We start from the raw sequence: 26,897 nt of genomic DNA, 5'->3' as shown, positions 1-26,897 counted from the left end.
CCTTTGGGAGAGATCCCACATGGATATCCACTCACACCCCCTTCTGTTTTGTCTTCCTGCCCTCGTTTGCCATCTACCCAGTCATCCAAGTTCAAAGTTGGGAAGTCATGCAGGAATCCTCCCTCCCGCTTCACATCTCATTGCCAGCTATTGTTGACTTTTCCTTCCCAACATGTCATGGTATTTATGGTTCCAGCTGAAGGGAACCGTTTCCAGCTTGGAACCCCGTTGAGAAACGCCTCTTCCCAGTGATTCCTCTCCTAGAACACACAGGGCACTGACTGCAGTGGAGGATATAGTTGTCAGACAGAAGACAGAGGATGAAGAGTGAGCCAGAGCTCTGGGTTTTACTCAGGTTTTCAGCAAAGTTGCTGTGGGCATTTATCAATCTATGGGAAGCCAACCTCTGCCAAAACAATTGATGAAGGTCTGTAATCGATACAGAAAGAAGACTTGGGGCAGCTCGTAAGGAGAGACCAAGAGTTAGGTCCCTGCAAAGAAGAAAGTGACAGCCCCGTGTCAGTCCTGGGATGCAGGGTACACAGAAGAGGATGTGCAGGGTCCACAGGGACAGATCCAGACCAGAGGATGGGGCTGCTCTCCAGGTGGAGCAAGTGAAGACTGGCACAGAGGTGGGGCTGAACCAGTGCAGCCGGCGCGTTGCCCTGATCCCAGTCAGAGGCCTCCCCGCTGTGTCCAGAGACAGAACACAGGCTCCAGGAGCTTCACCACCTCTCCACGATGCAGCTGCTTCCCAATGAAGCTCTGGAGGAGGAAGGAAGGAGGTCAGAGTGTGGAGAGAAGCTGGGAAGGGGTCTCTGTGAGGACTGACTGCTGCTTCTCCTTGGCTGCCTTCAGCATCTGTGTCCTTAGGATGTTCATCACCTGTGCCCAAGGCAGACGCCCTCTCTGCTGGGATGTGCTTTTCTATGCCACGAACAAAGCCCCCATCTGCCTCCCTCTCTTCCTCCCCCTCCGGTCTCCAGATTCTGCCCTTGCTTAGGCCGACTCCTTTCCTCTCTTCAAAGGAGAGAGGAGGGAGCTCCTTATTGCTCCGGGCCTCACCTCTTGTTGATATCAGTATCTTCTAAACATGAGTCTTAGTTGTGGACATCACTAATGCCTAAGTCACCTCCTAAGGGAATCAATATACACAGAATTTAGCTTTCCGTTTACACGGAGGGTTTACTAGCTCTGCTGTTTTCATCAAGTCCTATATTTATTTATTTGGGGGGACTTTTTTTTTATTAACATCTTTTTTTGTTTTAACATCTTTATTGGAGTATAATTGCTTTACAATGGTGTGTTAGTTTCTGCTTTATAACAAAGTGAATCAGCTATACATATACATATATCCCCATATCTCCTCCATCTTGTGTCTCCCTCCCACCTTCCCTATCCCACCCCTCTAGGTGGTCACAAAGCACTGAGCTGATCTCCCTGTGCTATGTGGCTGCTTCCCACTAGCTATCTATTTTACATTTGGTAGTGTATATATGTCCATGCCACTCTCTCACTTCGTCCCAGCTCACCCTTCCCCCTCCCCATGTCCTCAAGTCCATTCTCTACGTCTGCATCTTTATTCCTGTCCTGCGCCTAGGTTCTTCAGAACCATTATTAACATCTTTATTGGAGTATAATTGCTTTACAATGTTGTGTTAGTTTCTGCTGTATAACAAAGTGAGTCAGCTATACGTATACATATATCCCCATATCCCCTCCCTCTTGAGCCTCCCTCCCACCCTCCCTCTCCCACCCCTCTAGGTGGTCACAAAGCACCGAGCTGACCTCCCTGTGCTATGCGGCTGCTTCCCACTATCCATCTATTTTACATTTGGTAGTGTATATATGTCAGTGCTACTCTCTCACTTCGTCCCAGCTTACCCTTCTCCCCCCTACCCTGTGTCCTCAAGTCCATTCTCTACATCTTTGTCTTTATTCCTGTCCTGCCCCTAGGTTCTTCAGAACCATTTTTTCTTTAGATTCCATATATATGTGTTAGCATACAGTATTTGTTTTTCTCTTTCTGACTTACTTCACTCTGTATGACAGACTCTAGGTCCATCCACCTCACTACAAGTAACTCAATTTCATTTCTTTTTATGGCTGAGTAATATTCCATTGTATATATGTGCCACATCTTCTTTGTCCATTCATCTGTCGATGGACACTTAGGTTGCTTCCATGTCCTGTTTATTGTAAATAGTGCTGCAATGAACATTGTGGTACATGAGTCTTTTTGAATTATGGTTTTCTCAGGGTATATGTCCAGTAGTGGTTTTGCTGGGTCATATGATAGTTCTATTTTTAGTTTTTAAGGAACCTCTGTACTGTTCTCCATAGTGGCTGTATCAATTTACATTCCCACCAACAGTGCAAGAGGGTTCTCTTTTCTCCACACCCTCTCCAGCATTTATTGTTTGTACATTTTTTGATGATGGCCATTCTGACCGGGATGAGGTGATACCTCACTGTAGTTCTGATTTGCATTTCTCTAATAATTAGTGATGTGGAGCATCCTTTCATGTGTTTGTTGGCAATCTGTGTATCTTCTCTGGAGAAATGTCTATTTAGGTCTTCTGCCCATTTTTGGGTTGGGTTGTTTGTTTTTTGATATTGAACTACATGAGCTGCTTGTATATTTTGGAGATTAATCCTTTGTCGGTTGCTTCGTTCGCAAATATTTTCTCCCATTCTGAGGGTTGTCTTTTCGTCTTGTTTATGGTTTCCTTTGCTGTGTAAAAGCTTTGAAGTTTCATTAGGTCCCATTTGTTTATTTTTGTTTTTATTTTCATTACTCTAGGAGGTGGATCAAAAAAGATCTTACTGTGATTTATGTCAAAGAATGTTCTTCCTATGTTTTCCTCTAAGAGTTTTATAGTGTCTGGCCTTACCTTTAGGTCTTTAATCCATTTTGAGTTTATTTTTATGTATAGTGTTAGGAAGTGTTCTAATTTCATTCTTTTACATGTAGCTGTCCAGTTTTCCCAGCATCACTTATTGAAGAGGCTGTCTTTTCTCCATTGTATATTTTTGCCTCCTTTATCAAAGATAAAGTGACCATATGTGTGTGGGTTTATCTCTGGGCTTTCTATCCTGTTCCATTGCTCTATATTTCTGTTTTTGTGCCAGTACCATACTGTCTTGATTACTGTAGCTTTGTAGTATAGTCTGAAATCCGGGAGCTTGATTCCTCCAGGTCTGTTTTTCTTTCTCAAGATTGCTTTGGCTATTTGGGGTCTTTTGTGTTTCCATACAAATTGTGAAATTTTTTGTTCTAGTTCTGTGAAAAATGCCATTGGTAGTTTGATAGGGATTTCATTGAATCTATAGATTGCTTTCTGCATGCAGTCTTTTGTCTCCTTAGGTAATTTTATTCCTAGATATTTTATTCTTTCTGTTGCAGTGGTAAATGGGAGTGTTTCCTTAATTTCTCGTTCAGATTTTTCATCATTAATGTGTAGGAGTACAGGAGATTTCTGTGCATTAATTTTGTATCCTGCTACTTTACCAGATTCATTGATTAGCTCTAGTAGTTTTCTGGTAGCATCTTTAGGATTCTCTACATATAGTATCATGTCATCTGCAAACAGTGACAGTTTTACTTTTTCTTTTCTGATTTGGATTTCTTTTATTTCTTTTCCTTCTCTGGTTGCTGTGGCTAAAACTTCCAAAACTATGTTGAGTAATAGTGGTGAGAGTGGGCAACCTTGTCTTGTTCCTGATCTTAGAGGAAATGGTTTCAGGTTTTCACCACTGAGAATGATGTTGGCTGTGGGTTTGTCATATATGGCCTTTATTATGTTGGGGTAAGTTCCCTCTATGCCTACTTTCTGGAGAGTTTTTATCATAAATGTTGTTGAATTTTGTTGAAAGCTTTTTCTGCATCTATTGAGATGATCATATGGTTTTTCTCCTTCAATTTGTTAGTATGGTGTATCAACATTGATTGATTTGCGTATATTAAAGAATCCTTGCATTCCTGAGATAAACCCCACTTGATCATGGTGAATGATCCTTTTAATGTGCTGTTGGATTCTGTTTGCTAGTATTTTATTAAGGATTTTTGCATCTATGTTCAGCAGTCATATTGGCCTGTAGTTTTCTTTTTTTGTGACATGTTAGTCTGCTTTTGGTGTCAGGGTGATGGTGGCCTCGTAGAATGAGTTTGGGAGTGTTCCTCTCTCTGCTATATTTTGGAAGAGTTTGAGAAGGATAGGTGTTAGCTCTTCTCTAAATGTTTGATAGAGTTTGCCTGTGGAGCCACCTGGTCCTGGGCTTTTGTTTGTTGGAAGATTTTTATTCACAGTTTCAATTTCAGTGCTTGTGATTGGTCTGTTCGTATTTTCTATTTTTTCCTGGTTCAGTCTCGGAAGGTTGTGCTTTTCTAAGAATTTGTCTGTTTCTTCCAGGTTGTCCGTTTTTTTGGCATATAGTTGCTTGTAGTAATCTCTCATGATCTTTTGTATTTCTGCAGTGTCTGTTGTTACTTCTCCTTTTTCATTTCTAATTCTATTGATTTGAGTCTTCTCCCTTTTTTTCTTGATGAGTCTGGCTAGTGATTTATCAATTTTGTTTATCTTCTCAAAGAACCAGCTTTTAGCTTTATTGATCTTTGCTATTGTTTCCTTCATTTCTTTTTCATTTATTTCTGATCTGATCTTTATGATTTCTTTCCTTCTGCTAACTTGGGCGGTTTTTTGTTTTTCTTTGTCTAATTGCTTTAGGTGTAAGGTTAGGTTGTTTATTTGAGATTTTTCTTGTTTCTTGAGGTAGGATTGTACTGCTATAAACTTCCCTCACCAAGTCCTGTATTTAAAAACCTCTGGTCAATGTTCAGCAGTAAGACCTGGCCCGGGTAGACCCAACTTCAGTAATGCGGTTAGGGTTCTGTAGCCTGAGCTCGGCACAACCTGGGAAAAATAATGATTTTACAGCATGAGGCTCAGCTTCCTTTGAGTGTGTTCCAGGTTGTGTAAAGACAGATGGCAAATAAATAAAAGTGTGTTTGTAGCTGGTAATTTGGAATTTGGAATGTAAAGACACTACCCAGTCAAGGCAACCACAATATCCACAGATGTAAAAGGGCTTGACTCCACTTAATGAGAAAATGCAAATTAAAGACAAGGCTTCGTACTTTCTCCCACAGAGCAAGAAGCCAAGCAGTCCTGCCCCCAAGGAGACAGGCTCCAAGTTCATTGTGGCCTCCTCTGGGAGGCTGACCATGCCCAGAGTCAGACCTCAGGTGGCCTTGGCCTTGAAGACACTGTACTCTTCTATCCCTTCCTTCTGCTGCAGCATCCCCTGGTGCTTTGAGCTGGAAATACTCCTCCCAGCGCCAGCCCCAAGGAGCCTCTCTATTTAGCAAAAGCCCCTGGCCAGCCCTCTTCCCCTAGAACACGAGGAGGCTGCAACACTTCTCAAACCTACATCTCCCCCGCCGACACTAGAACATTACTTAAGGGAAGAATGCCAACTGCTTATTATTCAACAGTCTGCAATCTCACAGGAGTCATTCATTCCTTTTTTTTTTTTTTTTTTCTCCACCCCATCTCATCCTGCCTCAGCAATTAGATAATGTGAGTGGGCATATACCCTGTTAAACAGCTGCTGGGAATTCTCCTTAAGAGCAAGAGGTGATGTGCGCTTTTTGTGGGTGCTGACCTGTGCGTTTCCTGTGCTTAAGATTGCAAAGTACGAAAGTCCTGATCACTGGGCAGAGACGGGCAGAGTGGGCCAGGCAGGGTGCGCAGCGAAGGCTGCGGAGAAATGAGCACTCCAGGGAGAAGCATTTCATGCCGGCCCCTTGCCAGGGGGCCAGCTGTACGGCCATTTCCTGTTGCAGCGGTGCTGCCCGGCCTCCGTCTGGTCCTAGTCCTGGAAGGGAAACACTGGCTGATTCTCTAGTACATTTATCATTTTCAGGCTTTGTGACTAACCACAAAGCTGGATGGAACATTCTCTTAAGAAATGGAAGCATCCACCGTTGATCAAAAGGCATCACTCCGCAGCTATTTGTAATTTGGCTGCCGTGCCAGGAGCTGCTTGGCCTTGGCTGAGGGTGCGGTGGCTCTCATCACAGGGCACCGAAATTCTCTGCACTGTTTGCTCAGCTGCTGTCTGTTTAGAGAGCTATTTAGAGTCTCCCATAGAAAGGAAAGCTTTCCATTCTTGGAGAAACCACAGTGATTAAGTACATATAAGAGAAAAGCATTATGATGACTAATCAGAACAAAATCAATGATTCCCTTTCTGCATTATAAATGATGAGGCTTAAGAGTCCACAGCTTTTAGCAAGAGTGCGGGTGTGACTTTGGGGTGGGAGAGGAGAGGGCAGAACCGCACAAAGGCCAGTGAGCACAGGACTTGCCAGCTGGGAAAAGGACTGAACTTTAATGACCCGATTAAATGCCCCTTTAAAATCTGACCCGGGAAGTTCTTAACCTTTGTAATAGGGGAAAATAATATCTGAGGAAGCAAGAATTTTTGGTTAGCTTCTATGCAGTCATTTGAGGCCACCCAACCTAAACTCTCTGTCCTAAGGGATGCTTTCTACAAAACCTGCCTTGAAACTTGAAGAATCTCATGTTCCTCTAAATTTTCATGCAGCCAAAAAAGTGGGAAGACACCTTTGTAGGAAAGCTTCAGTGGAAAGCTTCCACCACCTCATGAGACTGTTCCAGTTTTTGAACAGCCTTCATTGTTGGAAAGGTCTCCTTCACATTTGGCTGAAAATTGTCTCCCTCTCAATTTTGCCTTTTGGTCTCAGTTGCCCTTTGAAACTATATGAAAAAAATCCAGCTCTCTTCATACTGAGGTCCTTGCAATGTTTAAAGATGACACTGGTGTTTCCGTTCCCTTATTGTCTCCTGCCTGAATGTCCTCACTGCTTTCTGAGCGCAGGGAGAATACTCTCACCTCCTGCGGGAGTGGTCCAGGAACAATGTAGACCCCACAGATCGTTCACGTACAGAGATCTGTCACCTCCTTTGCTTATGACACTATACTTCTATTAATTTATCCATCCTGAGATCTCATTTGTTTTTTTGGTAGCTGTGTCACACTGTTGGCCTGTGTTTACCTTAAAGTCTAAAGAACAATCAACCTGTTATTCCCTTACATTTCCATGTACCCAGAGGGTTCTGAAAAGAAGCAGAAGTGAACATTTTAACCTAGTCACTATTCATTTGTTTTGCTTTTATGCTGGCCTTTGAATATGCCATTTGATATGAGAGTCTTCAGCCAGTGGACATATTATGTTGATACGCAACTTTGCATATTTTTGCATACTTAATGTGATAGGATCACACTAAAATTCATGTTTTCCTTTGGGACTGGTGGCTGGAGCTTTGTTAGATTTTTTTCCCCCAGTTTTATTGAGAAACTGTTGGCACACATTGCTCTATAAGTTTAAGGTGTACAGTGTGATGGTTTGATTTATATATATTGTAAATGACGACCACAGTAGGTTTAGTTAACATTTACTGTCTTGTATAGACACAGTAAAAAGAGAAGAAAAAAGCAATTTTTAAATTTATCACTGTCATAGGAGATGAAGATTTAATACCTCTACCTCTCCTTCCTCATTCTATCCCCCAAATTATCATACTCTTAATTATGCCAAAAATTAGTGTTTGCAACATTCTAATTATGTAAATATTGTTCACTGCAGACAGAACCTATTAGAATACTGTGATTACATCCTTTCTTTTCTCTCTTTTTTTAAAAAAATTGAAGTATAATTGACCTACAACACTATGTTGGTTCCAGGTTCACACAGTAGTGATTTGAAATTTCTGTACATTTACTAAATGATCCCCACCTCTGTGAGATTTTTGAAAGGAACTCTACGTCCAGGCTAAAGCACACGTGCAGCTGAGTAAGCTGATGGTGTCATCCCCAATCAGGAGCTGACCCCGCCTATTTAGAAGTTTGAGGGCATTTGTAGGCATGTTTGCAGAGCCTTGGGAACCTCCTATGACAGTCTGTAAGTAACCTCTGGGTGCCTGGTGCTGGTGTTAGCTTCTGGCTTGGCAAGGGTACCCGGCATGGTCCCCGCCTTTGATATCAAGTATAGCCTTTGAAGTGACCACCCTTGTACCTTACACAGAGGGGACCCTCTCAAATCTTTTGTAGGGTGGGCACATTCATTCAAGAAAGTTTATTTGTTATACCCTCCCGAATCAGTAGGTAGTACCCAGGGATGTATCTGCTGTGAGTGGACAGAGCCTGTCCGAAAATCTCTCTCCAGCTCTGTCCTCGTTGGGACAACTATCAATCCGAAGCCCATCTTGAACTAGAGTGGACGCTGACCCAGTGATGGGAGACCCGGCCTTCGGGAAAGCAGGAGCTGCTTCTTTATCCCCGCCTCCCTGTGCTGAATCCTTAGCCTCAATCCCAGGAGCCTGAGCATGTCTCTCCTTTCTCTGCATTTCTTTAGTGCTTATGGCTTATATTAAACCCTCGGGTATTTACACATCTAATTAATAATTAACCTGTTAACTTTTCCCTATGAGTACGTCTTGCCTCCTCAGCTACATTGTCCGATCATTTGTATCCTCCACAGACCTAAGAATGCAGTTTTGCCCATCAAAAGGCCGACGTAGGTAGATGTAGGATTAAGCCATGGAGATCTGAGAGGGGTCGGTTTCTCCCTCAGGAGAACGGGCAAAGGAAACAGACTTGTAGGAAATTCATATTCTGTGCCAGGCACTGTGCTGGGAACGTTACATTTGTCTTTTCCTGTAATCCCCATAAGACTCTCAAGTAGGTATCACTATCCTCATTCTGCAGAATAGGAAATGAAATCTCAGAGAAGTTAAGAAACTCTCAAACTGCATACAAAGAGGAAAGAGACTGGGCTGGATTTGAACTCGGGTTGCTGTGCCTGCAGCAGCAGTGCTAGGGAGTCTGTCCTCCCTCCTGGAGGTGCAGCGGGGCTGGAGGTTAGGACGTCGCTTGTGGCTGTGCTGCCACGTGGCCACCCTTGAGTTATCAGCCAGCACCATCTCACTGCTGAAGAAAGATAGGAAAAAGGCCAGGGATGAAAGAACGAGGGGACATAAGAAAGAAAGCTAGAACCATGCAGCAGGGGAGAGAGAGTGGAAAATTGCAGATCACTTACGTTCTCTGTGCAGGAAGCATCTCACGCCTGCTCAGTAGACCAAAGTGTTCATCAACGGAGTAGCTTGTAAACCCCCAGGAAGGCATAGCGACGGCCTTGTTGATACTAGTCCTTTTCTCCCCCAAAGAGGAAGGAGTATCCTCAGCTTCTGAAGACAAGGACTTTCAGTGGTGTTGGGGAGCTCTGAGAAGCTGGATCCCCTGTCATCAGATTGTATTTGGAGACTTTCTTAGTTAGGTTAGCACCAGGCTGTACTGTAGCAATACTGTAGCAATAAATAAACCTTAGAACTCCATGGCTTACACAATAAAGAGTTCTTTCTCGCTCATGAAAATTCTGGTGTGGGTCAGGTGAGTCTTCAGGGCACTGTCCTCCACTCAGGGACCTGGTGATCCAGGCCACTTCCATATTGGGAAGCCAAGATCTCTGTATGTGGCTTCCAGGTTGCTGGGGCAACCAGGGTGGGAGGGTCAGCTTTTAAATGCTTTGGCATGGAAATGCCGTCAGTCACTTCCACTCACAGCCCATTGGCCAGAACTGGTCAATGGTACTGCCCTCTGTGACAGTGCTACACTTCACTGGGAAAAGAGGGGATGCTTGGACACTCAATGACTGTTCAATGTCTCTGACTCATTTCCTTTACTCTCTTCTGTCCAACCCTTTTTAAGGCAGCTCATTGCTCTTGGGAAAGAACACAGATGCCTTCATGGAGCTTGTTAGGCCCCTGGTCATGGCCGCCATGTTGCAGTCACATTGGACATTCCAGGTCTTGTGGCTCAATGTGCCTTCTCTTCCTCACTGCCCTGCTCTTCTGTCTTCCCAAAATACTCTCCTCTGTCTGTTTTTCCTGTCCAACTCCTAAGATTATTTATGTCAATGTTTAGATATCACCTATTATGGAAACTTTTCTGACATGAAATCTGGGTTAGGTGACCTTCTTTGGACATCCAGGTCATCCTTTATTTCCCCCACTGCGGTGGAAATGTATTATTTATTAGTCTATGACATCTTAGACTGCGGCTCTCTGATGCTTGGAACCATTGCAAGAGTGGTCCCTACATACGATGGCCAACACACAAAAGAGGCCTAGTTAGTGTACTTTGGATGCAGGAAGAGAGGAAATCTTCCAAGGCAGAATGTATATGATTGTACTATCGCAGATTTGATTCTGAAGTTAATCTGGAAAAGCAAATCCTCTAGAAGAGTCAAGAAACTTTTCAAAAAGAAGAATGAAGGAGAGTCTTACTTTTCTGGATGTGAAGATGAACTATAAAGTTACGGTAATTCAAAGAGTGAGATGCTGGCCCAGGAGCAGACCAAGAGGTGAACAGGATACTGAGAGCTGATGTTACTGTCTTGAGTCCGGACTCCACAGGGCAGACCAGGCAGGCTGGACGCTCAGCCAGGGTTTCTGTGTTGCAGTCTTGGGCAGAATTGCTTCTTCTCCGGAAAACCTTAGTCTTTGCTTGTAAAGCCTTCAACTGTATATGGAGAATTGGTATATGATAAAGGAGGCGTTGTACATCAGTGAAGAAAGGATAAATTATTGAACGCATTATGTTTACACATCTGGCTGTAATTTGGTAAAATTAAAAAATAAGCTAAGACTTAAGAAATAAAACGTTTAAAAAGAAAGTTATATCTTTAACTTATATCACATACAAAAGTGAATCTGAAATGATTATAGATCTAAACATTAAGAAAAATCTTTAAAATACTAGTAAGCGCATAGGAAATATTTTCATTATGTTGGAGTGAGCAAAGCATTTAAAAAAAATGACGTATGGCCCAGAAGTCAAATGGTTTAGAATGACATATTTGATAACAGTGAAACAAAACTCTTCTATATAACTAAAAGCTGTATAACCCAATTAAAAAAAAGCATATCAAGCTGGGAAAAATATTCACCATATGTAATTTAAAAAGGTTAATATAACAAGTGTCTAAGTGCCTACAAATCAGTAAGCAAGCAGTTAACAATCCAATTTAAAATGGACGAAGGTTATGAAAAAGCAATTCATAGAAGAAAAAGTATACATAGCTTATAAGCAGAAGAGATGCTTATCCTTACTGATAATCAAATTAATACAAATTAAAACAATGAAATAGCATTTTCTCCATGAGATTACACATATTAAGAAGGCTAACAGTACTCAGTATTGATGATGGTGGTATAATTTTTTAGAGACAAATTTGACAATGTCTGTTTTTAAAAAGTGCCTGTATTTTTGACCTTACAATTATACTTCATCTATAGGGGGTAAGTTAAATGACTTATGGAATATTATTTAGCATTTAAAGAAGTGAGATATAGTTACTATATATTCTGACATGTAAAATGTCTGTAATAGAGACTTAGATTTAAAAAGTGACTTACAGGGAATTCCCTGGGGGTCCAGTGGTTAGTACTTGGTGCTTTCACTGCCATGGCCCGGGTTCAATCCCTGGTGGGTGACTAAGATTCTGAAAGCCGTGTGGTGCGGCAAAAAAAAAAAAAAAGTGATTTACAGAATAGTATGCAGTTTAGAACCCCATTTATTAAAAATATGTACATATATTCTATATATGCATGGGAAAAAAACCTGGAAGAATGTGCAGCAAACTGTTAAGGGAGATAACCTCTAAGGAATAGGACTTTGGGAACTTCCATTTCTTATTTTCCATATTTTAGTATTATTACTTTTAAAATAAGTGTGATAGCTGTTTATAGTATTTTAGAAAGAGATTAAAAAGACATTGCTGGAACTTCCCTGGTGGCTCAGTGGTTAAGAATCCGCCTGCCAATGCAGGGGACACAGGTTTGAGTCCTGGTCCGGGAAGATCCCACATGCCACGGAGCAACTAAGCCCGTGTGCCACAACTACTGAGCCTGCGTGCCACAACTGCTGAAGCCCACGCACCTAGAGCCCCTGCTCCACAACAAGAGAAGCCACTGCAATGAGAATGCTGCACACCACAACGAAGAGTAGCCCCTGCTCGCCGCAACTAGAGAAAGCCCACGCACAGCAACGAAGACCCAACACAGCCAAACAAAAAAATAATAACAATTAAAAAAAAAAAAAAAGGACATTGCTTAGTTTAACTGACCAAAGCTTTGACTGGTTACATAGGATCTGAGGTTCAAAAAAATGCTTGTTGTGCTATGTCATGCTCAGATATGTTCATCGACTCATTCATTCATTCATTAATTCACCAAGCATTTAGTGGATACCTTTGTTGTGTGAGGTCTTTTTTCCTACATGGCTCTTAACTGCGTAATTTTCTTCCTCATTTTACTCCAGAAAGTGAATAAGTTGAAAAATAGTCGAGTCTAAAGCAAAGTATGCTTGTGGGGGACCCTCTTCGATACCCAGCAGAGGGCGCTGTGGCTGGGATCCAAGGGAAGCTGTTGTTTGCTTGGACGTTTAAGGGAGTCCCTTTCTGATCCCGTCTAAAAGATTCATGTTGACAGAGGGTATTCTTATTGGGGGAAAAAAACCCCAAACCACTCCATATTCCTATTGCTGGTTAACTTTGTGTGGGCTGTCTCTACTTCAGAGCTATCAATTTCGTTCCTTTGTGGGCCTGTGTCCATGCAGGGAGGGAGTGGACGTTTGGAAGTCGAGCAGTCCAAAGATAGCTGCATATGCGTCACGTCTCATGAGGATGGAAGATGAAAATGAAAGATTATGCTCTAAACTTTGCCCTGTCTCGGCAGCCAAATGCCACGTGACTGCTGGTTTACTGAATGCAAAACCAGAATGATATGGTGACAGCACGTTGGGTAGGCTGTAACAGGAGACGTTGCAGCCACGGCAAATTTGCCCTCATGCCATCGAATGCATTTTTGTTTTTGCTCCTGATTTTGGTCTGTATTGCTTTGTATTGCACTGTATTATTCATTTAATACAAAAGTGAAGCATGTTTTGGATACTATGCCCTAAGTTCGAAGTGAAATACCGGGATATTGTCCTGAAAGATTTTTGGATAGATTTGAACGTAAAAAACAGATAAAATAAGTCATGATTCTTCATATCACAATATGACACTTAGCAATAAAAAATTTGCTGCAGTATCTTTTTTTTTAAATTGAAGTATAATTGATTTACAATATTGTGTTAGTTTCAGGTGTACCGCATAGTGATTCTTTTTTTTTTTTTTCAGATTATATTCCATTATAGGTTATTACAAGATACTGGGTATAGTTCCCTGTGCTGTACAGTAAATCCTCATTGCTTATCTATTTTATGTATAGTAGTTTGTTAATCCCATATTCCTCATCACTGCAGTATCTTTAAAGAACAATTTTCCTAATCCAGATAAAATATGATGTCACTTTAAGAGCAGAATCTGTAATGAAGTCAGATATAGTACATTTTACAATTAAAATACGCAAGTCCCTCAAATTCAGTTTGGCTCACGTTTAGTACCAATGGGAGACTTTAAAAAAAAATCCTTTCCTTTCTCTCTAGCCCTTTGTCTTGTATTTTACCAAATTGTAGTTTCGGACAAGTCAACTCTTCCCCCTCAGCACACAGGTAGAGTTGCCCTGCAGCCAGAGACGTCCTTCAGCTGGAGAGTTGGTGAGGCTGTAAGAAGCTGAAGGAGCTTTGGCTACAAAGTACAAATAGAAGTGGAGAATTTATGCAATTTCACTAGTTAGAGAAAAAAATCCATCTGACAGAATAGCAGTAGTGAGCTGTTAGACTGTGCCCAGTGGCACAGAATTTATAATTTAAAACATTTCTGGCTTCCTACATTAACTTTCTTGGTTAAACAGGTAGAATCCCCTGAAAATCTGTGGTTAGTTTCTCAAGTTCAATGAATGTATTAAGGAAATGTCAACATCTTAGCTGCTATACAGCTTTCTTTCTTAAAAAAATAAAAAAATCTAAGGACATGAATTTGAAAAGGATAAGAAAAGATTTCGCATGTTATTGTATCTTGTGTCTGTGCTGAAATGACCTCCTTTAGATGCAACTGATTGACGTTATTTAATCCAAATGCAAGGGTAGTGTTCAGGGCTTGTGCCAGACTCAGCTTCTGTACCCGCCCAGATCTGCACCTCCCTCTTGCCTGCTGGCTGGAGCTGCGCCAGCAATGACTTGCTCTGTTGCTGTGGTCACGACGTCAGATTACTGCAGCTGCCACTCTCCATGCAGCCTGACCAGCAAGAAGAGGCCACCGCCCCGGAGGAGGCTGGGACATCTTGGAAATGTGGAGAGATGAAAACCCCATGGGGCCAACTTCACCCAGTGGGAGGCGGCAGATAGGAAGGGGCTGGTCAATGAATTCTTCTTCCTTTCTCCTCAGAAACTGTTCTGAGATGCAACAGTTCCTACAACCCTCCTGAAGACATCACGTGAGGCTGCACAATCAGCCAGGCTGTCACAAAGCTTTGGCCAACTCAGTAGCCTGCCCTCGTGCATTTGGGCTCCCTCTCCCCTGCCTCGCTGCTCTATCCCTCCCCCACCCCCTTCTCTAGGATCACACCTTTGAATGAAGTATTAGCAAATAAACATATGCCCCAGGGTCTATTGTCTAGAGAACCTGGGCCAAGAGGGTGGGAACCTAGGTTGGCTCTAGAAAGCAGACCCTCTGGTGGACTTTGGCAGTGGTGAGTGCGTGGTGACAACCCTCCACACATGGTAGCATCACGATTACTAAAGCCTTTATCCGAAGTTAAAGACGATGAGGAGGAGGTGGAGGTAAAGTGTGGGGATATCATTTCACTTTGGCACTCAATCCGTTTTGGGGCAATAAATATTAGGACGGTAATGTGGGGTAATCACTTCTGAAGGCTCTGGAAGCCTTGCAGAAAAATGATAGGTGCTATCTTGAGCCTCTCTTTGAAAGCCAGGGTATTCCTGTGGTAGCTGTAAAGGGGGTTCTCATCTCCTCAAGCTGCAAGGCAGAAGACTTTTAAAGCAGGATCTGATGATAAGATGTTAGAAACGTAAAGAGTAAATGTACAGCCTTAGTGGCTCCTCAATGTCAAAGGAAATTTCCTGATGAGGAAAAAAGTGGGACCCTTGGATGGTGACATTTGCCTGGTTGAGACTAAGAATATTGGATCCCAAATGGCCTGAAGCTTCCTGGCTGGCAGAAGCTGTGCCAACGACTTGAAGAGATCAGCCTCCCCTTCCCAGGGGATCACACCATGACCTCCCAGAGGAGATGCTTCACAGCTGACCATTGTTTTTCTCACTGTCGGTCCCTATCATCCGTTGTTGTCTCCTGGGTAATAACCAGAGTCTGGTCTGATCACAGCTCTCTGCTCCAAGGAAAACAATCTATGTGTCAAAGGACATACAGGAACTATCAAATGTGCACCAGCAAAGATGTGTAGGAGTGGGTCTTGAGGGTGTTAGACTGTCATGGTCACCTGGAGCTGGTCTGTAGGGGTGGCTCCTTGACATTTAGGCAGGATGATGGCCTACAGTTGATAAAGTGGAGGTGCAGGAGTGTGAAGAAAGGGTAAGGCTCAAAGAGTTGGGAATATTAGAATGGATTTACTATGTAAAACCTAAGAACCCTCCACTTAACTCTGTTTCTTGAAAGAGACTGGAGGACACTTCCTCTGAAGGCAATATAAAGTCACAAATTAAGGGCTCACTGACATCTTTGAGAGGTTGGTGTCTGTCTTCTGTAGGCTGAGCTTAATGGTGGTAAATATTGCCATAGACTCCTTAATGTCAGTGGGGGTAATGAGATTCCACAATTAAAAGACTAGGTGGCAGCTCTTAACCACCAGAGGCAAAGGTAGCCATGCTTATTATAACCGGAAGCACCACAGAGTAGCAGTTAGGGTGCCTTAACCTTCAGAGATTTGTGGCAATGACTAACAGACTGTGGTGTTTCTAGACAGGAGACAGATGGACAGCTGACTAGGGTGTTGTTAAAATTGTATAATAATAACAAAAACGAAAGCTGGAGAGCAGAATGTTATCATCAGTCCCTGCAGTGGAAAATTATGGCTTCTTGCTTGGTTTTCAAATGTAAGTCAGTTTACATGTCTAGAATCTGTAGATTCTAAGGGAGGCTGAGGTCCTCTTGAAGAAGAACATTACTATTTCTCACTAGTATACATGAAAATTTATTCCTCTAATCTTCCCCTTCAAGGGATCTGTAGATATTTCCCCAAGTAACTAGTGCTAGGGGATGGGGACTAGCCAGACTTTTTGAGAACTACTATATGTAAGGTCTAAGCTGACAGTAGTACCAGGGTATCTGAAATGCCACATACTGGTCCCATAGTTAGATTAGCAGCTTTAGGAGGCCAGGTGACAAATTAAGTCTTCCCCAAAGTCCATTTTATAATGGCTCTTTGGGTGCACCAAACTACCCTGTGGTTATTTCTCAGATTCCCAAATAGGATAGATATATTGAATGGTTGGCAGAACTCCCAACAGGTTTTCTGACTTGTGGAGTGTGGGACATTATGGTAGGAAGGGCCAAATAAAACTATCTGAAACTGTTGTTCCCCCATTATCCAAGATAGGTAATCAGAAATCATATTGTATCCTAGGGAAGAATTACAGATATTCACCATCAAAGACATAAGGGATGCAAAGTGGTGGTTCCTGTAATATCTCCATTCAGTCTACCCATTGCATCCCTGCAATGACCAGATGAATTATGGCAGGAGTTATTAGTCCACCTTAAACTTATTCAGGTGATAATCCCTTTTGAAGCTGCTGTACCGGATGTGTCGAATGTGTTGAATGTTGAAGATCAACACACATTCCCAAACTTGGTTATGGGACTACTGATCTAGCAGATGCTTTCTTCTCAATCCCCGTCAACGGGGAGAATCTAGAGTGGTTGGCCTTCACATGGCAAGGGCAGCAGTATACATTCGCTGTCTACATGTCTGCTGGGACCTTGCTCATCCGGACATTCTACCGAACATCGTTCTGCCCACCTATTAATGACATCATGCTACTTGGACTTACTGATCAAGGTGCTGCAAGTATCATAGATGCCCTAATACAGGGGCTCTCGATCAAGGGATTTTAACTCCCAGGGTACAGCTGAGAATGTCTGGAGACACTTTTGGTTGTTAAAAATGGGGGATTGTGAGTAACTAGTATTTAGTGGGTAGAGTCCAGGGATGTACATTCTACAATGCTTGAGACAACCCTCACCCTTCAACAAAGAATTGTCTGTCCCCGAATTTTAATAGTGCCATGTTGAGAAATACTGCCTTAGTAAGACACCTGTGTAGCAGAGGTGGGAGATTAACCCTATGAAAATTCAGGGATCTGTTGCACCAATGAAGCTTCTGGGGGTCCAGTAGTCTGAGGCATGCCAGACATCTTTTTTTTTTTAAATTAAAGGATAAATGTCACATCTTAGCCACTCAGAAATATTTGCTGAATTAATAAATGAATGAAAAACATACAGGAAGAGTTCCTTGTGCAAAGAGAAATCTGTTTGGGTGAGATGGGTTCCCAGAGGAAGGCAGAAGTTGGCTGTAGCCAGAGGCCAGGCGAGGGGCTGGAGGTGAAGCTGAGAGAAGGCTGTGGTTCATACGGCTTACATGCTGTTTATTTAGACACCTGCCCCCAGAAGGTGGAGGACAAACAAGTGGCTTTCATGCAGGGAGAAACAAGACCTGGTTAGTGTTCTAGAAGGATCACTTGACAGCTGGTTAGCGAGATTGTCCTAAAAGGCCCTGAGACCAGAGTCAGAAAAACTTGCCTGGTCCCTTTTGTAACAGTGCAGTTGGGAAGCTATGAACAGCTACAGTGGGACAGATGGAAAGAGAATAAAGGGAGAAACAGATTCCAGGAAGACTGGGGAAGAAGAATGACCAGGATTTGGTGACTGGATTGGGGCTGTGGGTAGAAGGGGAAAGAGCGGAAGAAAACCCTCAGGTCTCTGTGTCTCTGGATGACTGGAGAATGCACGAATAGAATCCAGTTTAAGTGACAGATCGTGAGTTCTGTTTTCAATATTTGCAGCTTAAGGATGTGGGGCAAACAGGAGGAGGTATCCAGTTGGCAATGGGACAAGTGAGGAGAGTTTCAGCTGCAGATGGAGGTTTGGGAGTTGTTTGAAGCCACACAACTGAGGCTCAGAGAGGTTATCTAACCTGTGCTAACACAGTTGATAAATAATAGAGCGAAGATTCAAACCCAGACATTTCTGGCTCTGAGGCTTACCCCACTATCTCCTAACTTACCTTTTTTCGAAGTTATAGATTTCTAAAATGAGACTTTAAAATGCATATAGATGGCAATCTAGCAAAATTACCAGTGTATTTACACTTTGACCCAGCTATCCTACTTCTGTAGGAGTTGACTGTACAGTCAGACCTGGACACTACAAAATGACACATGCACAGTGTTATTCATGGCACTCTTGTTTGAAAGAGCAAAAAAAAGAAAAAAAGAAAGAGGAGGGGAAGGGTTAAATAAACAGACTACCACCCACCTGTACAGAAGAGTAAGAAGCTCTCGGTAAACTGACAGTGTGTATGGCATGCTCTCTTTTGTGTAAGAAAAAGTGAAACTAAACATGTATTTGCTTGTATCTGCGTGAAGATACAAGGATATAAGATACTAGTAGAAGTAGGGTGCCTTGTAGGGGTGGTGAAGAATGGAATAGAAAGATACAGGGTAGGAACAAATCTTCTCAATGGATATCTTTTAGATTTGAAGCATGTAAATGTATTACCTATTCAAAACAATTAAAACATTGAAAATGTGGTATATTTACCCATTAGCGTTTATCTACACTGGAAATTTATTTCTGCCCCTGGAAAGATGTATTTGGTTTATGCATTTATAATATTTTTGTACTTATCCATCCATCCATCCAACACAATTATTCACCTCTGTGCCAGGTGCTAGGCTAGCCACAAGGGAAATAATTGAGAAAACAGACATGGTTCCTGGCCTCACTCTAGATATAAAGACAGAGATTAGTCAAATCATCCCATAAATACACTAAAATGGCAACCATGCTACAAAAAGTGTGAAAAGGACCTCAGTTATTCTGGGACGGGGTAGTTAAGGATGTGGCAGGGAAGGCTTTCTTGAGGAAAATCCTTCTGAACTCCATGAAATGCAGGAGGGAAGAGGTGAGGAGATGGGGGCAGAGGGAACAGTATTTGCAAAGGCTCTGAGGCAACGAAGAGCACAGTATTTGAAGAACCGGAAGAAGGCGGCGTTGCTGCTATGTAGGGACTGAGCAGATGGGGTGGATGTATTAGCAAGGGGGGCTACACACATGAAGATCTTGTCGGGCATGTTGAGGATGAGGGTCTTTGTAGTTAAAGCAGAATTGGAAGCCACCGGAGAGGTTGAGACTACAGTGGAACAATATGAGCCATTTATGTCTTGGGAAGATCACTGGCTGTTCTTTGGAGAAGGATGGGAGGTGTGGAGAAAGAGTCGAATCAAGGGGACCAGTTGGATGGCTGTCTCTGGAGAGTAGGAAAAAAGTGACCTTCGTTTAGACCAGGGTGGAGGTTACGGTTACAAGAAGCAGATGGAGTCAAGAGAAAGTGAAACCGAGAGGTCTTGATGGTGGGTTGTATAAGGCTGGAGAAGAGAAGTTTTCCAACATGGATAGGTTTCCAGAATAGACAGGGCCGCCATTTCCTGAAAGAAAACATGAGGGCAAGCTGTTTGTTGGGGGTCAGGATGGATTTGAGGATGTTTGAATGTCCTAGTAGAAGACACATCACCTGGAAAGGCAACACACAGATCATGTCACGATTCCATTTTTAGAATACACAGTGTAACCACACACTTGGTTAACAATATCAGTAAAATGTGGCTCACACCCAAGTCTCACATTTTTATTCTTCTATACCCCATGTTAGTTTTTTTTTTTTTCTGTTAAGATTTTTCAACTTCATTGAAGCATAACTTATATCAATAAAATGTACATGTATTAAGTTTACACTTAGTTGATTTTTCTTTAATCTATACCTTCATATAACTGTCATTCCCCTTTTTATTCAGTCGTCTGCTTGCTCCCTGGCAATCACCCCATGTTAGTGCTTGGCAAAGTATTTCTCTACTCATCTCTTCCCCAAAATGCATGCCATGTTATTTTAGGGGCATTGGATCCTTTAGAGAAAAGATCTTGAAGAAGACCATCGTTTCCCCATGAAAGGCCCCTTGCACTCAGCTTTCTCAGGTGGCATTTTGGACATGTCAACAACAAAGTTTCCTCTTTTTCTGGTTCCCCCCTGTGAAGGCTTAGCTGTTAATCTTCCTTCGTGTTTCATATTTCATTTGTGTTTTTAAAAGGATGCCCTTTTGTTGTTGTTCTCGTCACTGGTTCTGTATTTACAGGGAGCTTTCTTCTTTATTTTCTTTCAGCCTTCAGCAGAATAATTTTGCTAACTTGAGGCCCCCTTGGGGAATACAGCCATGAGACTTTCGGCCCTGCTGTGTGGCACCACTGCTGCTAATACTTTCACAGGCCCTGGGTCTGGTAGTGCTCAGGGTTTTGTCTTCTCAACTTTTTCAGTGTAACACTGATGCTATTTCTGTATCCATGGGAGGAACTGTGGGATCATTGGAACTTTCCCAAGGGGAACACTTTTCTGTATAAAAAGAAGAGGATGAGAGATTCCTTTATGTTTCGAAAACTGGTATAAAATTAACTGGTTAAAAAAATGCTGTTTGTTCCTACATAACTTATCTGGCTCTGGAACCACATTCAGCAAAGGGCACCGTGACCTCTGTGGGGACATGGAACAATCTGACACCTGATCCAAATATTCTGGCCTGAAGGCAACTTCAGTGACTGACTTCCGACAGATCTATAAGGACAGCTGGTTTTGAAAATGTTTGCTTCTGGCAGTGCAAGTCCTGTTTTTCAACTGATGAATCCTTTCAATGTCTCTGAACTGGATGACTAAACTCTCCTTGTGTCTGAAGAGATGTATAGACACAGGAAGACAACAGTGGTTCATCAAGGGAGAGATGTCGAGAGAATGAAGAAAGTAACTGTAACCTGGGCCCAGGAAGAGTCTCAACCTGCGGGTCTGCAGGTGTATTTTGTGGGCACCCTGAGGGCCGTGAGAATGACCTCGTATCTCCAGTGGTTCTCAGAAGCCCCAGCTTCTGAGCTTTGGCATCCATCACTGGTTGGTACTGAGGCCATGCCTTCCAAGGCTGAGTGAGGCAGGAAACTGAGGCAGGTCCATTTCTGGGAGAGATGGGATGCCTCTGACTGTGGCTTCAGGCCTCCCCCAGTGGCCTTGGCGAACTTTCTGTAGAGCTCCAGGCAGCCCAGGAGGCATCCATGCAAATTCCCTTCCTTCCCTCTCTCCTTCCCTCACGTCAGACTTGCATCACGGTCCGTCACCTCTTGGAGACTGGCTCCTTTCCCATGTTCTTTCATAGATATTTCTCTTAATAAATTACTCGTACATTTAATCCTCTCTTGGTTTTTGCTTTTCAGAAGACCCAGACTAACACAGGCCCCTTCAAAACAAAACAAAACGAAATGAAACACCTCTTTATAAGGGACACATGTAGTTCTTACTGTCCCATCTCCTCTGTTATCTTGTATCTAATCTGAGTCACACATTTGTGTTATGTGTGGCCCCTACAGGTGTTTGATTTTACTGCTCAGGTCTTGCATCTTCTTTGACAGCATCCTGGAAATAGAGACATAGGGAAGGGCTGGCTATTAGAAAAATATTACTCATTTGGGAATATGAGGTGAAACTATTTTATTTCTTGCAAGTTACCAAGTTTGGGTGTCATGATCATTTAATTTATGAATGACCCATCTAACTTTTATTTTTTAGCAGCTCGTTTAAATTTTTTCTTATTTTAATTTAACCTGTGAGTTCATAGAGTTTTCTCAAAATTAGGAAGTTGTGAAAATAAAGATGCGCATTGCCTTTTATTAATTTGCGTCATTGTCGAATGGCCAAATTCTCTCCAGTATTTGAGACGCCTTGGGTAGTGTCACTAATCTCTACTCTCCCCAGGAAGAGGTGGATTAAACCATTTTCTTTCCGTACATGGTGTAGTTGTAGTAGATATAGTCATATGATTTCAATAAATAACTTTTTGAAAAGTTCTCAGACAACAAAAAGAGTTTCCAAGCTACTGTTGTTAACATTTTCAGTAATTATTTTTATAACAGAATTTTCTTTATTTTTTTCTTTCTTTCCAAAATCAACTCATTGCCTCAAATGCTATCCTTAATTTCTACTTTAATTGAATCTAAGCTTGGTGATGGGGGTCATTGCCAGCCAAAAAGATGACCCCATTGCTTTCAAGCTGGGAGAACAGACCATATAGGACAGAATGGATTTCCTCTACCTTAGAAAGTTTTTGTTGCTCTCCAGAAATAACATGGATACAACCAGGGCCGACTACATAATTTTGGGGGCCCAGTGCAAAGTGAAAATGGGGCTGCTTGTTGAAAAGTAGGGAAAAGTGCTGTTAAAGGTACTAAAATATGAAGGTTTTTCCTTTATTTCATGACTCTCCTCTGCTCATACGCATCTTCCATTGTCCCACTGAATTTCACTTATAAAAGACGAATTGGAAGGTAAAATTATTAAGAATTTCAAGGTATGGACAGCAGAGCATTAAACCAAACATAGGGTCCCTTCCGAGTGCGGAGACTTGTGGGATGATGCAGGCTGCATTCCCGTGAAGTCGGTCCTGGATACAACTCACCAGTGAGTTGACAAGCAAGCTGGAAACCAGAGGGAACATCTCCCCTCTTCCCTCTAGTCTCTCAGGTGGAGGTGTGCACAGGGATCAGGGCTCGAAGGTGAAATGGAAGGCACAAGGCTTAGTATCCAATGTGCCAGGGCATGAGCAATGTTTCTCCTCCTATTTCGTCCTCGGCTCACTGGGCAATGGCTTCACCATACTGTCTACCTTAGTGGAGAGAAGGTGGTTACTTGTTCGTGGCAGGCGATTTAATTTTATTTAATTTTTATTTTGGGGGGGGAGCAAATAATTTTTATTTTTAGTTTTTTACAAATAAACCAAAGAATCATGCAATGCTGCAAGCATTGGATGCAATCCTGGGCCACAAGTCTGCACATTCTTCTGCAGCTGGTCCTGTGAAAGGCGGAATCTTTCATCTCGCCTTATTGTTTTCTACGACTCCTGCATTATCTTCAAAATAAAGAAACATACCACCTTTTCTCCGGTAGGACTTTCGTTATCTAATTACCACTTCTTTCTGAGCTCTGGTTTGCCTTTCTTGACTGCGGCCATCACCATGTCACCCACACCAGCAGCAGGAAGTCTATGCAGTTGTCCCTTGATCCCCTTCACGGAGATGATATGCAGATTTTTGGCTCCTGTGTTGTCAGCACAATTGATCACGGCTCCAACCAGAACACCCAAGGAAATCCGGAATTTCACACCAGAGGACCCACCATGTCCTTGCTTTGACATCTTGAATGCCGGAAAGCGACAAAAAGCTGGGCGATTTTATTTTGACTTTCCATTTTAAACATTTTATATCATTATATTTACGGAGTGTCTGCTCTATGATGATTTCTCTTTAGGGGTTGTTATCTCCTGGTCCTCATGGAACATCCCTTCTCGTGAGGGGAGACATGCAATAAGCAGAATAAAGGACTAGACAAAATGTAAAGAATCTCAGATATAGAAGCGCTATAAAGGAAAGTTGAGTGGAGAAAGCAGGTGGGCATGGTAGGGCAGAGGCTTTACAATTGTCAACAGGTGGTTAGGGAAGGCCTTGCCTAGAAGGTGGCATTTGGATGAAGACCTGCAGAAGAGAAAGGAAGCAGCTGAGCTGCCCTCTGGGGAAGATTGTCTGGGAGGGCCACGTCATGGCAAGGAGTCTGTGGTGGGAGCAGAAAACTTTGTTATTCATCGACCTTGCATGAGCTTTTGGTGTAAGTTTAGCTTGCGTAGATCTACATGAAAGCATTCTTTCCTTCCTTTTCTTTCTTTTTTTTTTTTTTTGGTAGAAAAATAGTACTTCTCTGTCAATTCAGTTAAAAATGACTGAGTTTCTACGCTTTGATTGGATGTGGCCGCATCTCCTCGGAAAGTAGCACAGCTGGGTTCTGGTGTGGAGTCACTTCTATAGACTTCTCTTCTTAAAAGAACCTCTTATTAATGGCTGAGTTCAAAGCAAACTTTAGAAATCCAATCAATTTCTCATTTCTTACATTTTGTTTGGTAAAAGATTTTATGTCAGTGATTGCAGAATGAAGGTGCCAATAGGAAAATAATCAGTTTATAAATGGGAAGGCAATCAGGCATCCCGCTTTCCATCATCCTCTCCAAGGTCAGGGCATGACTGAAATGCAAAGAAAATGCACTTGTACAGTACGTAAATGATAGTCTTCTGTGGAGGGTCATTAACCTCAAGACTCCCTCCCGGAGGGCAGTGTTGAAGGAAATGGCTTTGTGAGTTTCAGAAGAACGTGACATGATTGTACCTGGGAATAGAAGAATGGTGTCTGCAGTTCCATTAATTGGGATAACAATTATGAAAGCTTGGGAAGAATCAAGTTTCAGAGCCCACACTAATCCCCAGGAAGACTTTTCCCCTGGTGGATATAATATTGCTGTTTTTCAGGTGCATTCCTAAGATGTATTACATTTCTCAGACTCACTTTGTATAGGCTGCTGTCAGGGGCAGGATTTGGGGGTTGCCAGAAGATTCTTTGGTTTCATCCAGGCAACTCTCTGCTTTCCTGAAGTGTCGGTGAACTTGGTGGAAGCAAGGGTCAAAGCAGAGTTGACTTTTGTCTGGAAGCGTGAGTTCCGTGTCCTGGTTTCGATTAAACACAAGGCAGGAATGCAAAGGCTGTCTTCCTGAAACTGCTCATGTTCACACGTTGCTAATGTACTTCTTCATGATGTTAACCCAGATGTAGCCATATCTCACCTGGTGACAGGGTATGCTTCCTTGATTGGCTGCTTTGGGATAATGAGCTTCTGTTGATCATGGACTATGTTTTCCTGGGAAATGAAATATGAAAATAATTGACAAATTTCCCATAAGCCGAGCTGAATTCCAAGGGCATGTAGGTAATCCTACCTGATTCACTTTCAGAGCTTTACTTTGAATTTCTGTTGGTGTCAACAAAGCTGTCATAAAGAACAGCATACTTCACCTTCAAAAAAGAAAACTTCTATTAAAAAGGCAGACAGCTTTAAAAAAGTTGTCACTTAAGGCTCTTGTCTGATCGTTACCTGAGAATGAAAAACTCTTCAATGTAGCAAAAATATCTACTATAAACTAGTCGTTGGTTTACATGACATATTCCAAAATCCTTGTAGGAAACTTAGCATTTGGAGTGTCAATGTGATAGAATATTGTAAATAACCAAAATAAACACAGTAACCTCAACCAAGGATGTTTCTTTATTCACGATGGGGTTGACTTTTGAAGCCTTTAAATAAGTAAGAATTGGCATGTGTTAGAAGCTGCAGTTTTTTTTCTTTCTTTTTTTTTTTTAGAAGCTGCAGTTTTTGCAAGCTGAGTATGTCATTTCCCCCCCTTTTCTCTACGCCTTTACAGGAAATACTAAGCCATGAAGATCATTGATATTTCCTGAAATTATATTGCTATTTCCTGTCTGAAGAGCTGTGAGTGTATTTCTCTAGAACACTGCTCCTAAAAGTAAGCACTTAATGATTCCACTGCTTATCTTTTTCAGAATATTTCACTCTTTCTTTTTTCTTTTTTAAACTTTTTATTTTATATTGGAGTATAGTTGATTAACAATGTTATAATTAACAATGTGATAATTTCAGGTGTACAGCCAAGTGATTCAGTTATACATTTACATGTATCTATTCTTTTTCAAATTCTTTTCCCATTTAGGTTGTCACATAAAACTGAGCAGAGTTCCCTGTGTTATACAGTAGGGACTTATTGGTTATCCATTTAAAATATAGCAGTGTGTACATGTCAATCCCAAACTCCCTAAATATCTCTTCCCCCCCACCCTTCCCCCCCACCGGTAACCATAAATTCGTTCTCTAAGTCTGTGAGTCTTTCACTATTTCTTTTCTATTAGGCAGAGACTGAGGGGAAGGTTAGGTCTGAAATGAAATTAAAAACGTGCACAGCCCTCTCCCTGGCCCCTTCATACTGGTAAGCCATTTTCTTGCCTCCAGAAACCACTGTCACTTTTGACAATCTCTCATCCATGTCTGGTGACACAGGTGACTGGGAGGAGACTGGACAGGATCATGCTGGAACTCCTTGCCTCTGCATTTCCACTTGGTTGGCCAGAATTGATGGGGGACTGGGAAGACACAGCATTTAGGCTGATTTTTGGCACAGAAAATGAAGGGAAGCCAGGCAGGACACTCAGTATAGGCCCATGTACCTCACACATAAAGAAGAACGTAAATTTAAGTTAAATTAACTTCAGAAAGCGTAATCCAGGATGGCTTCAGTTAGAGCCACTAAGCTCCTTGCTGCCAGCTCTGTCTCTCAGGTCCCACAAACCTGCCCTTACCTCCATCCTTTCACATCAGGTCCTTCTTCCCTGTTTCAGTGTCTGTGGTCTGGTAATGACCACGTGCTCCATGAGGGAATTTCTACAGTTGCCAGAAGCTCAGAGATAAAAGCATCCAGAAGATTTTTATCTCTCAGCAGAAATGTTTTTCTGAGGACACACACATAGTGTCACCGTGACATTTAAGATCTTAGTTTATCATCCTTTTCCTCTCATGGAGAGTAGTTCTAATCACTGGAAAACTACCAGCTTCTCCAAGAAGCCAGATCCGTTGGAAATCATGCAGAAATACCCACAGCAATAACAAAACCAGCAACACACAATAGGTTAAGTAGT

General features: G+C 42.3%; 1 protein-coding gene and 1 pseudogene across 2 annotated transcripts in view; one reads left to right on the top strand and one right to left on the bottom strand.

The window, feature by feature from the left end:
• SETD4 (SET domain containing 4) overlaps nt 1-26,897 on the top strand; it is a 586,654-nt gene that overhangs the window by 83,780 nt on the left and 475,977 nt on the right. The window contains exon 14 of the mRNA XM_082458843.1: nt 8,191-25,714. The gene's annotated coding sequence lies outside the window, so the exon portion shown is untranslated. The remainder of the gene's footprint in view (nt 1-8,190; nt 25,715-26,897) is intronic.
• LOC309659284 (large ribosomal subunit protein uL14 pseudogene) lies at nt 7,280-23,505 on the bottom strand (annotated as a pseudogene). Its single transcript has one exon. The product of its transcript is annotated as a large ribosomal subunit protein uL14 pseudogene (transcript).

This window comes from Balaenoptera physalus (assembly GCF_965194825.1).
Source record: "Balaenoptera physalus genome assembly, chromosome: 4".
Taxonomy (NCBI): Eukaryota; Metazoa; Chordata; class Mammalia; order Artiodactyla; family Balaenopteridae; genus Balaenoptera; species Balaenoptera physalus.
The sequence above is the reverse complement of the archived record's forward strand: the minus strand, read 5'-3'. Positions and strand labels throughout refer to the sequence as shown.